The sequence below is a fragment of the Ascaphus truei genome, chromosome 1, assembly GCF_040206685.1.
Source record: "Ascaphus truei isolate aAscTru1 chromosome 1, aAscTru1.hap1, whole genome shotgun sequence".
NCBI lineage: Eukaryota > Metazoa > Chordata > Amphibia > Anura > Ascaphidae > Ascaphus > Ascaphus truei.
In genome coordinates, this window is record NC_134483.1 from 371,757,409 (window position 1) to 371,770,686 (window position 13,278).

Genomic DNA, 13,278 nt, shown 5'->3' on the forward strand with positions numbered 1-13,278 from the left:
ATATTTAATCCACATATCTGAGGAGCATGCTGACTCAGGCACTCATTGGATGGGACAGCAATTGGTTGATGTTGATCTGTGTATCATCTGTGGTTAGACAAGGTGCACCCTGTGCTATCATTAATTGCTATTATTTTGTGAAGGACTGTTCTGGGTCTTACTAGGCTTCTAAGAGCTCTGGCTCATACCATGTATTTGCTTTCCCTGTCCAACACACACCTGGCTCCTCTACACTCTGTTTCAACATCTGTCCTACAATTTCTGTAACATTTATTCTTGACTGCAGCTTACATTGTTGCAGATGTCTATTATGACCTCAATGCTAAAAGATAACTCATTACTACAGAGGATCGGTGCCTAGTTGAAAGCAATTGGTGCATCAAATATCAAGGTCCAGCGAAAAGAAGCAATCATGTCGCCTCAAGGGTAAGGAAAGGGGAGGCATTACTCTCTATTCTCTCCCTATTCTCTTACCATAGGTAGGTCTCTAAAGTCTATTTGTGCATCTATAAGGATATAAACATTATTCAGAAGTGCTTATAAGCATCAAACCAAACTATTGTGTGAATTGGAAAATATCTTGAAATGGCATATTGTTCTTAAATCAGAACATTGCACGCAGAAGCTCTGAGAACTGTGGCATAATCTATATGTGAGGTAATATGAATAATAATGTACTGCTGAGTGAATAATACACACCAATGGTGCTATTTATCAAGGTGCCTACAAGTGAAAAGCCAGATGGGCCAGCAACATATTGCACTATTGGCTTTTGATACAACCCCACACAAAAAAGTTTATTGCAGTGGGAATGAATGGAAATATGGAGGTGTAAAGCCTTGCAAATGGATATTACAACATTAAGTTGATATCAAGTGCATTGATTTAATGTTGGTCCTTTTGCATCAATGTATATGTACATCAATGTATATATTTTTTGTTACACAGCATGGACAATGAACACAGAGCAGAATATAGAATGTTGCAGGCACAATTAGCCCCTGTCCCACAGAACTTACAATCTAATTTTGGTGCATGAGGCACAGAGAGAAAGAGGGACTTGCCCAAGGTCACAATGAGCTGACACCAGTATTTGAATCAGGCTCTCTTTTCCCATATATTGGCTCAGTGGCTCCATTTTTTGCAGAGAAAGTAGCAAATACCTTTTCAATACACCAAAGCCAAAAAGCTGTCATTAATTCTAAGAAAAACTTGTTTAAAACAATACTTGCTTGCGCTGGTGTTTCTTTTACTCTGTGCCACTTAATATGGTACGTGTCAGGATAGGAATGTATTCAATAACAATAGAAATGCATCATACGTGGACAAACCATTTATCCACTTTGCACAATACATTAGCAATCAGTTTCTCAAATATGTTAGCACCTATCTCTTGCTTTACAAACACTGTTAGCACTTTTCTGCTACAGCATTATTTTGTATGTTAACAGCGATGGTGGGAGTGATTAACCCCCTAGCGATGCTTCCCTGAGGAAAGTCCAAATAGTATATACTTGAAACTCAGTCTCTGTATATAATAAATTCCCACAACAGTATAGTCAAAATTGGAGGAGATGTCCCACGGTGTCAGTAATATATACTGAGATAACAAATTAAATATTTGTAAAGAGTCTTTGTAGACTCACACATTGCTAGCAGGTTAACCATCCTTAAGGCAAATAATGTTAACTCTGCATAATCAGAGCATTGTGATGAACACCTTGTGATGTTGTTAGTAACAATTAATAAAGATGTACTCACACCTTTCCGTGGATCCTCGTTGTCCTGTCAGCGTGCTCCTGCCGAAAATTGAGTCAATATAACGAAAAAGTTGTGAGGTGGTGCAACTGCTTCAAAGGGAAATGGGACCGGGCTGCTTTACTCTAGTACAAAATATTTATTGGCCCATTAAAAAAAGAGAACAGCAAGGGAAAACCCTCCTACGCGTTTCGCGCAGCGTCTGCGCTTTATCACAAAGCGCAGACGCTGCGCAAAAAGCTGTGGCTGCCTACCGGAGATCACCAGCAGGCAGAAGGGGACCCTCCACAGAGGATTTCACCGTCGGGGGAAGCCACGGGATCCTGACCGCAGGATCCCCTGGTACCGGAAACACGGAGGCTGGCTACATCTGTATTTACATGACTCCAGTTAAAGAAGGTAGCCTTGAAGAAGAATGTGCTCATTTACGTTGAATCAGTCATCACTAACGTGCCAACACTTCAAAAACGTTTAAGCATATTGGTATCTTGCTGTTTTCTAGTGTATTTCAGTATATATCTATACCACTTTAATCATTCATTACTGCATCGTAACTCGCAAAACATTTACTGTATGTAACCATAACCAATAGTGAACATGTGCCAATAATCAGCACTTCAAGTTGTTAATTCTCCCCCTATTGGCAATTATGGGGCTATATATATAATATGGGACACAAACATTTTTCTGTAAAATGCATGCTATGGGGCAAATTCATATGAAATGCATGCTATGGGGCAAATATATATATGGGACACAATTAAACATTTTTCTGTAAAATGCATGCTATGGGGCAAATTCATATGAAATGCATGCTATGGGGCAAATATATATATGGGACACAATTAAACATTTTTCTGTAAAATGCATGCTATGGGGCAATTTCATATGAAATGCATGCTATGGGGCAAATATATATATGGGACACAATTAAACATTTTTCTGTAAAATGCATGCTATGGGGCAAATTCATTAAGCTCCGATGCGAGTGTCACACCCAATCTGGTGTTAACTGTTATTCGAGTCTATGGCGGTTAGCACAGGTTTGGGATGTGATAAGCGGCATCAGACCTTTGATGAATCCTAGCTTTAGAGAGACATTTCAAACATGCAATATAAGAAAAGACAGGAAGCCCCAGTGCTACATCCAACATGACAAATTATATAGTTACATACTTATCTGTTTTTCATCATGAGTGAGGGTCGTTTAGTCAAATTCTCTGGCCAAAGCATTTTAGGCTTGCAAACCAGGCCAAGGTATTCCCTCTTACTGTACCTGCAAAAAGCTGTCATAACTTCTCTCATGGATGTCACCATATCAGTAGCACTCCTTTTTGACACAAATATATACAGTATGGTGTGGTTGGATTAATCTGAGCTTACAGGAGCTGTGTGTGTTTGTAGATTTCAACCATGCATCCTTAAGCATTAATGTATCAAAGTAATTTCCCCCACTTTTGCCTCACATGCATGAACTTGTGTTTTGGGGGAGTTGTTACAGGAGGAGTCACCAGACATATATGCATAATAGCTTAATGAGGTGTATAAAACACTGCGTCTGGTTGTGTCGCTTTTTTGCCATTTTCTGTGCGTCATGATTCTCTGCCAAGTCTGACTTGACGTAAACTCCTCTGCATCAAATGTAGTAGACGTGTCTAGCGAGTTTTTTACATATGCTGCTTTTATAAGCAAATGTTGTTGTTGGAGCTGCGTCTAGTTGCTAATTTCAGTATCTTTATACATAGCCCCTTTTATCTTCTAGATCATTATGATGTAAGTCCCATTACTACGTGATTTACACCTTAGTTCATTTTTCATCTCTGTGCAATGATTTAGCCAGGTACTCAGAATCTTCATCTGCGTGTACTGAGCTTTGTTCTGCTCTGTTCTTAACCTTTGGGAATCTGTATTTTGCTATGAATCAAGGTTTGCAATACATGTTACATTATTCTTTTTTCTTTCCATGCACTTTTGAGTCCCTTTTATCACAGTTCTAACCTGAATCATTCCCCTCGCATTTTTCTTCCCTGACACTTTTAACCTTCAGACGTGGAGAGATTACCAATACTTTTTCTCCCTGTAAGTGATATCTGTAATTTCTTTCTAATACATCTGCTAGTGTAAGGGAGCATTGTTAATGCTGCTGTGCCCCCCAAAGTTAACTTTTTCCCATCCTTATTAACCCTGCACGGACCGCTTCTAGTACAGGCGCACGTGACGTCACACGCTCGTCACACGCTCGGTCACGTACGCGCGCCAACTATGGCCTCGGCCTTAGGCCCACTGCACATGGCCCTGACGCATCCTGTTGCGCCCCTCACATTCCACCAAATTAACCACCTGGTCAAAACTTACCAGTCCACACCCCTCCAGCTGTGACAAATGTAATACCATCACCTTTAACCATACCCTTTCTCTTTCATCATAATTTTTTTTTTACACAATCATAACAATAATCATTAATATAACATTACACATAAACCTGAACCCCAAAATGGGGTGGATGGGAACCTTTTGGGGAGGTGGCCAAAAGATGAGAAGAAAGTCCAGTCACGGGAATATAGGAGTGCTCACCACAAACCGGACTGGACCGCGAGGCCGAGGTGGGGATACAGGAAAACCACCGCCCTACAGCCGCGTGAGCGGGTCCGGTTAGCAGAGTCGTGTAGATAGCCTGGTTCGGGACAGGAGAGTGTAGGGTGGTAGAGGTACTTGCCAGATCCGGGGTTGGAGAGATCAAGAGTAGTCGGTGTCCAAAGTCGAGGAGAGGAGAAGGTAGAAGTCTGTAGGGCGAGCCGGGGTTCGAGGGTGCCAGAGATCGGGAGTCCAGGTTCAAGCTAGGATCTGTAACGGAAGACAAGAGCAGACTGGAAGTAGCTTGTAGCAAGCACAACTAGAGACTGACTATGCTCAGCAATCAGCTCTGGGCTGGTAGCACTATATACTGACAGGAGCCAATGAGGAACCTCCAGCGGTGATGTCAGATGAAGGTAGAGCGCTGATAGGCTGAGGCAGGATGCAGGACAGGTGGGAACGGAACAAGTACATTGGCGGCAGTGGAGATGGACATGGTAGCGCGCGTGCACGACGGAAGGGGCGGGTTGAGTTCGCCGGGAGGAAAAGCAGGAACTGTAGATGCGCGCGTGGGTCTACCACGGCGGCGCGCATGGGCAGCAGAAGCTGCAGGAAGAGAAGGGGGACCACGTGACCGGGTGCCGCGCGCCCTGACAGTGGAGGTAAGAGCCGCAGCGGGCGCCGTGGGTAGCGGCATTACAGTACCCCCCTTCAGGGTCGGACTCCGGACGATCCTTACCAGGTTTAAGTGGAAATTTGAGATGAAATGCCCGGACCAGCCTGGGGGCGTGTACCTGGACTTGCGGAATCCATGCCCTTTCTTCGGGTCCAAAACCCCTCCAATGCACCAAATACTGGAGCCCTCCTCTTGAGATACGAGAATCTAGGATGGATTGTACCTCAAACTCTTCTTGTCCATTGACAAGTCTGGGGGAAGGTGCGTTGTGTTGGATCTGAGGATTGGGTATAAACGGTTTTAACAGAGAACAATGAAAGGCAGAGGGAATCTTCATAGTAGCAGGTAGTTTGAGTCGGTAGGTAACTGGATTGATCTTCTCCAATATAGAGAATGGGCCGATAAATCGGGGTGCTAGCTTTGGGGATGTGACTTTCAAGTGTATGATCTTAGTAGATACCCATACTTTCTGACCTGGGGCATAATTGGGTGGTCTCCGACGATGTCTATCAGCCTGTCTTTTCTGCATAGCCGTGGCCCGCTTGAGATTATCCTGAATCCTAGACCAGGAAGCTTGAAGATCCCGAATCCTCTCTTGTGAAGCGCCACGTTAAGTTTCTTACAGAAGGCCCTCCAGAATCTCGAAACAAATTGTGACCCCCGATCAGAAACTATGGTCTGAGGTGATCCATGGAGCCTAAAGACCTCCTTAACAAATACCTCGGCAAGTTTAGGGGCACTGGGTAGACCTTTGAGTGGGATAAAATGCGCTTGTTTAGAAAAGCGGTCGACCACTACTAGTATAGTGTCCATACCCTTAAATTTGGGGAGGTCAACAATAAAGTCCATCGAGAGATGTTCCCATGGATGATCGGGAATAGGGAGGGTTTGCAGGAATCCTGCAGGTTTATTCCGTGGAGTCTTGTTCTGTGCGCAGGTGGAACATGCTGAGACGAAATGTTGAATGTCCTTGCGCATGCCTGGCCACCAAAAGGTTCGTTGCAAGAGGTCAATAGTCCTTTTGATCCCTGGATGACCTGCCGTTTTAGCGGCGTGCCCCCATTGCATTACCTTCTGGCGGTAGGTAGGGGGTGTGAAAAGTCGTCCAACTGGCACCCTGAGGGTTTTGATCTTGAACCTTGGTGATCTCCGACAGTGCGTCAAAGGTACTGGCAGACAGGACACATTTCGGAGGAAGGATAGTCTCTTGAGGATCTTCGGTTTTGTCCTCTACAGAGAATTGACGAGACAGTGCGTCAGCTTTAGTGTTTTTAGAACCCGGGAGGTATGAAATAAGGAAGTTGAATCGGGTGAAGAAGAGGGACCAACGTGCCTGCCGAGCACTCAGACGGCGGGCAGTCTCAATATATAAGAGGTTTTTATGGTCCGTAAGGATGGTGACGGGGTATTCAGCGCCTTCCAATAGATGCCGCCACTCCTCCAAAGCCATCTTGATCGCGAGGAGCTCACGGTTACCCACGTCATAATTCCGTTCTGCTGCGGAGAATTTTTTAGAAAAGAATGCACAGGGATGCAGTCTGGCCTGTGGGTTCTTCCTTTGGGATAAGATTGCCCCTGCCCCTATGTCCGAAGCATCCACCTCGAGTGAAGGGTTGTGCTGGATCAGGATGCACCAAGATAGGTGCTGTGACAAAGGCTTCCTTGAGAACCTGAAAAGCCATGATGGCCTCGGGGGACCACAGTGCGGGATTGGCGTTCTTCTGAGTGAGGGCTGTGATGGGTGCGACCAGCGTGGAGAAATTCTTTATGAACCTGCGGTAATAGTTGGCAAAACTTAAGAACCTCTGTACCGCTTTCAGAGAGAGGGGGCGGGGCCAATTGAAGACAGCTTCCACCTTGGTAGGATCCATCGCGAGTCCTGTGTCAGAGATTATGTAACCCAAAAATGACGTGGATGACTGGTGGAACTGGCATTTTTCAAGTCTGGCGAACAATCGGTTCTCCCGTAACCTCTGAAGTACTTATTTGACGTGCCGAGTATGTTCCAGAGGATTCTGCGAGAATATAAGAATGTCGTCTAGATACACCACCATGCGTTGATCCAGCAGATCTCTGAAGACGTCGTTAACGAAATCCTGGAAGACGGCTGGCGCGTTACAGAGACCAAAGGGCATCACGAGGTACTCATAGTGCCCATCACGCGTGTTGAAGGCCGTCTTCCACTCATCTCCCTTACGAATCCGAACCAGATTGTAGGCTCCACGGAGATCCAGCTTGGAGAAGATAGTGGCGCCTTGTAACCTGTCAAAAAGTTCGGCAATCAAGGGAAGAGGATACCGATTCTTGACAGTCACCTTGTTGAGACCACGATAATCAATGCAAGGACGAAGTGTGCCATCCTTTTTCTTTACAAAAAAGAAGCCTGCTCCTGCCGGAGAAGAAGACTTACGAATGAAGCCTCTCTGGAGGTTCTCCTGTATGTAAAGTTTCATCGCCTTGGTCTCGGGGGGGGAAAGTGGGTAGGTACAACCTCTGGGGGGAATCGCGCCAGGAAGAAGGTCGATCAGGCAATCATAGGCGCGATGGGGTGGTAATTCCTCCACCTGAATTTTGTCGAAGACATCTCTGAACTCCCAGTAGGTGTCCGGAAGGAGGGGATTCTTGGATTCCGGATGTGTGGCACCTACTAGGGCTTTAGGCGAAACCAGACAAATGTCTTGACACTGATCTCTCCAGGTGAGGGGTTGTGACTGGAGCCAGTCGATCTGGGGATTATGGTGCTGGAGCCAGGGAAGACCTAATATCACGTCTACAGCCGGCGTGTGGATGGCATCCAACTGAATTTGTTCGGAATGGTGTCCTGTCATCTTAAGACGGAGGGGAATGTTCTGATGTGAAATAAATGCGGGTTGCAAAGGCCTACCGTCAATGGCTTCTAGGCCTACGGGCCAATCCTTGGCTACCAGAGGAATCTGGTTCTTCTCCGCAAAAGATTGATCGACAAAGTTCCCACCAGAAGCGGAGTCTAGGAAGGCCCTCGTGGTGATGTCCCCAAAGTCCCCTGAGGATTATAGGAAGAAGTATCTTGGATGGTAGTTTGGGAGAGGAAGGAGAGGTTACCATGCCCAGTGTAGTTCTCCCAGTACTCACTGGGGGCTGGCGTTTCCCAACTTAGAAGGACAGGTACTCACCAGGTGTCCACTATTTCCGCAGTAAAGGCAGAGTCCCGCCCGACGGCGACGTAGTCTTTCCGTTAACGAAAGGCGAGTTCCATCCAGCTGCATGGGTTCTTCGGAGGATACGGCGACGGGCTCCCCTGGAGCTGTATGTGAGGAGAAGGTGGGTTGAGTACCTTTTTGGCGCTTTCCCTTCTCTGCTCTTCGCTCCTGGAGCCGCTGGTCCATACGGATACAGAGCGCGATGAGTTCCTCCAATGATGTAGGGCGCTCCAGAGCGGCCAGCTCGTCCTTGAGGGAGTCATTCAAACCCTGCCAAAACACTGCGGCGAGTGCTTCATCATTCCACCTTGTTTCTGCCAAATAGTGCGAAACTCCAGTGCGTAGCGAGCCACCGAGCGATTTCCCTGCGAAACATTGAGGAGAGAAGAAGCGGCAGTTACCCTCCTACCTGGTGTATCGAACACCTTCCGGAATTCAGCACAGAACCGGTCCAGGCTGGAAGTCAGATCCGTGCGATGCTCCCATATGGGTGTACCCCAGGCCAGGGCGTCATCGGTCAGCAGCGAGTAAATGTACGCGACCTTGGAACGATGAGTAGGGAAGTGAGAGGGTAGAAGTTCAAATTGGACGGAACACTGCCCCAGGAAGCCACGACATGCTGAAGGCTCTCCCGAATAGCGATTGGGAGAAGGTAGACGAGGTTCAGGAGAATGAGTCAGAGGTACAGGCGGGGAGAAGATAGGAGCAGGAAGAGCGGCAGCAGTCTCGGGAGAGGACAGAAGGGATTTGAGTTGCTCTGAAATGGTACCCAGGGAGTTTTGGAGCAGTTCCATACGCTGGTTATTTTGGGAGAGACAAGTCTCTACTTCCTTGAACAGGCCATCGTGTTCGCTTAAGCGTCGACCCACCTCGGCGGAGTCCATGTCTGTTGGGCTGAGCATAATGTCACGGGAATATAGGAGTGCTCACCACAAACCGGACTGGACCGCGAGGCCGAGGTGGGGATACAGGAAAACCACCACCCTACAGCCGCGTGAGCGGGTCCGGTTAGCAGAGTCGTGTAGATAGCCTGGTTCGGGACAGGAGAGTGTAGAGTGGTAGAGGTACTTGCCAGATCCGGGGTTGGAGAGATCAAGAGTAGTCGGTGTCCAAAGCCAAAGTCGAGGAGAAGGTAGAAGTTCGTAGGGTGAGCCGGGGTTCGAGGGTGCCAGAGATCGGGAGTCCAGGTTCAAGCTAGGATCTGTAACGGAAGACAAGAGCAGACTGCGAAGTAGCTTGTAGCAAGCACAACTAGAGACTGACTATGCTCAGCAATCAGCTCTGGGCTGGTAGCACTATATACTGACAGGAGCCAATGAGAACCTCCAGCGGTGATGTCAGATGAAGGTAGAGCGCTGATAGGCTGAGGCAGGATGCAGGACAGGTGGGAACGGAACAAGTACATTGGCGGCAGTGGAGATGGATATGGTAGCGCGCGCAACGCGCACGACGGAAGGGGCGGGTTGAGTTCGCCGGGAGGAAAAGCAGGAACTGTAGACGCGCGCGTGGGTCTACCACGGTGGCGCGCGTGGGTCTACCACGGCGGCGCGCATGGGCAGCAGGAGCTGCAGGAAGAGAAGGGAGAGAAGGGGGACCACGTGACCGGGTGCCGCGCACCCCGACAGTGGAGGTAAGAGCCGCAGCGGGCACCGTGGGTAGCGGCATTACAAGTCCCAGACGACAGCCCCTGATATAACCTCACTCCCTCCCCCCCCCCTCCCACTCATCACTCCATGGCCCCTTGGGCCAAGGGTCCTGCTTCCCTTTCCCTATTAGGTCAGTGTTTTCTGTATTTGACAACACTTTACATACTTGTATCTGACTCTCATGCTTATGAAACATATGTACATTGAAGTCATTCTAATCTCAAGTGAAACTTGATTATTTTTAGTGGTGTGTTAGAACACACGAGCCTTTGAGAGAACAAAACATTCTCAGATTCAATCCATACACGTAATACAGTTCCATACAATGCAGTTAGTATTTAGTACAGACTTCTCCTTATTGGAAGTTTGCTCAAGCATTCAAGTATTGAATATCACAAGGTATATAATACACATAACAACGTGTTACAAATCCAAGATATCTCGATGAGAGACGTGTTAAAGCATTATAGGTCATATTTTATGTACCAGTCAGGCAACATTCCCAGGGCTCTTGCATTTAACACCCATTAAAACAGTTTAGGCTTAGATATTAAGACAAATTGAGCATTTACAGTACAGTACATACGGTTCTCAGGTTGTTCCTCAACAATAAACAAAGAGAAGAATATGGGTGTTTGTTAGCATTTGGTAGCTGCTTACAATATATGGATTACTTAGGGTTTATGCCCTTAAAGCCAGGCGGAGGGACCAGATGCAGAAAAAGTAACTGAGTGAATGTTTAATTCTCTAGCATTTTGTTAAAGCAGCAATCCCCTTACTCATTTTTTTTTAGCCCACATATTTTTTACAGGCTGAGTGAGGACTGGGGCGTTCTTGGAGCTGAACCACGTTATTTTAAGTCACTTGCCGGTGAAGCTACCTGGTTTAATTCTCCCTCCAGGGGAAAAAAACAGCTGCCAAATCTTGGCCCAATAGCAATCCGCAACATCAACTGTGGCTTCCTATTGGATGTCATTAAAAGCGCCTGTAAAACTCGGAAGTATATTTCACTGTTAAGTATCCTGGGAATGGAGGGGGAAGTCCCCAGAGCTTATAAATGTAACGGGTATTCCCCCATACAATCGCATATAATGTGTGTGTGCGGGGAACTTAGTGTTACCAGGTGTGGTGCTTTACCTGTTAGGCTCACAGGAGGGCTGAGCTTCTGCCACGGGGAACCTGGGGCATGTATAATACTACGAGTAACCGCGTACTCGGTGCAGCGCCTCCACCTGCGATGGCTCCCACCAGAGGGGGAGTGGTTCCTCACAGGACAATATATATATATATCACTACACATACACAGCACGTAAACCAACCAATGACTTTACTGGCAGCAACCATAAGCATATACACATATACCAACAGGTGTCCCTCCCTATAGTAGACACTAACTCGGCGTCGCGCAGGACGCTACCTTCACCTCCATCTCCACCGGATGATCCCACCCAGTGTCCAGTAACCGCACACAGTATTACCCCACCCTCAAGTGAGATGTATATGTGTGACTGCGCAGCCACTGTGTCCCTGGTGAAATGTGATAAGACTCGTTGGTGCACTTGTAGATTCCCTGCCGGGCACTCCGGTGCCCGAGCCTGCAACTGGCTTCACAAAGGATCCGATGAGCTCCTACACGACATCCAGGATCCACCCGCGTGGTGATCCGTCAGGGGCGATCCCACCCTGAAGATAGTCCAGCTCTCTTTAATGGCGGAGACTTGAGCCCAAGTCTCTCAGCAGGAAACGCAGCGTCCGCTGTGTCCCTAACTAGCAAACGGCTAATGGGGCAGGGTCCCTAACCTAGGGCCTGTCCCTATAGCACTCAGCTACTGGTGACTCAGGGCTATCTGGGGCCTAGGGGAATGCTGGCCTAGTGCAGGGAGTCACTGATTCCTGCATCCTAACTCCTTCCCTTAGCTGCTCCGGTCACCAACTAACTAGCGTGCTCCAAGCCCGCAAAATGTATCTATCCCTGAGCAGGGAGATACTGTAGCCCTATTGGCTCCCTGGGGTCATGTGGCTCTGCCCCTGTGCACCCTGGGGGCTGACTGCTCTTCACTGTGCATGCGCGACCTGTCTGTGGGCCTCCCGGCGCTCCTAGCCCCTGCGCATGCGCAACGCACCTTGCAATGGCGGAGCCCTGCACCGCGAGCCGTCGGGACCTCAGCAATGCGACCACGGCCCTAGCAACGGGACGCGCACGTCCCCAGCAACCGGCCGCATCCATAGGAGAGGCGCGCTATGCTAGCGCACGCCCCCGCACTTCACCCCGAGCGGCTCCGTGAGTAACCGGAGGGGGGCTCTGCGCACTGACAGGGGACCTGGCTACATCAATAATACGGTTCAACTCTAGAGGACCCAGACAAAAGACAGAAGACAAATGTCTTCAATACATCTGATGAAATTGTTTTGCCCCAGAATTTCACTATGTTTGCATTGATATATATTTAAGCCCCCGTGTACTGTGTACAAAATGCTGCTGTGTTTTGGCCTTTCTATAGTGTGTAATGACTTTTTGGGAGGTTGTGGAAAAAGACGGTTTACAGAAATATTTCCCAAAACAGAATGGATATTTTTAAATTGAAATCAATGAATGCAGATTGTATTTGGACAAGCCGTGTGGGACTACACCATGATAAGGCAATACATACAGTACATGGTTATCATTTGTGTTGAGGCTCAATAGATGGAAGGGCACTGCCTACACTTACCTGTCTTCCAAATGGCACCCCTACTGAAACCTCTCATTTTGTCCACTTTTCAGTCCACCATTCTGTTGCCCAAATCATGTAGATCAGGGGTGGGGAACGTCAGGCCCGAGGGCCGTATAAGGCCCTCAAAATCATTTGGTCGGCTCTGCTAAGGCAACTGCTATAACCGGGGTTGCACTAATTTATTTAAAAATTGCCGCCGCGCGCCCGATCGGGAGGAGGTGGTGTGAGGCGCCGGCAGCCCTACACGATCCCCAGAAGCCACCGTGCTAGCCCCGTACTCCCCCCGCACTTTCCCCATGCTTCTCCAGCAGTTCCCCCCGCACTTACCCCAGCATCTGCCCTACATGATCCCCCCAGCAGCAGCAGCAGCAGCAGCAGCAGCAGCAGCAACTACCAGAGGTAGGGGGGCAGGGTTCTGTGTGCCTGCCGTGTGCCTGCCTGTCTGTGTCTGTATGGCCCGCGAACGATGTAATAAATATCCAAATGGCCCTTGGCAGAAAAAAGGTTCCCCACTCCTGATGTAGATGTACAGTACTTTCACATGAATCAGCAGCTGGGGCAATAGTGAATCAAGAAGCAATTGTGGATACATCTTTCTCCAGTGCAAAACACCTAAGGAGACATGGCTGCATTTTGTTCGCAATTTCATCATTGTGGGCTCCACAATTTGTCCAACACAATCAGGGCCGCCAACAGAAATCTTGGGGCTCAGGACAAATGCAAGCACATAG

The 13,278-nt window shown here is 48.0% G+C and overlaps 1 protein-coding gene across 1 annotated transcript in view; it reads left to right on the top strand.

Annotated features, from left to right (window-relative positions):
• Nucleotides 1-328: 328 nt before the first annotated feature.
• ACSL1 (acyl-CoA synthetase long chain family member 1) overlaps nucleotides 329-13,278 on the top strand; it is a 113,473-nt gene continuing 100,523 nt past the window's right edge. Inside the window, exon 1 of the mRNA XM_075610308.1 lies at nucleotides 329-426. The gene's annotated coding sequence lies outside the window, so the exon portion shown is untranslated. The remainder of the gene's footprint in view (nucleotides 427-13,278) is intronic.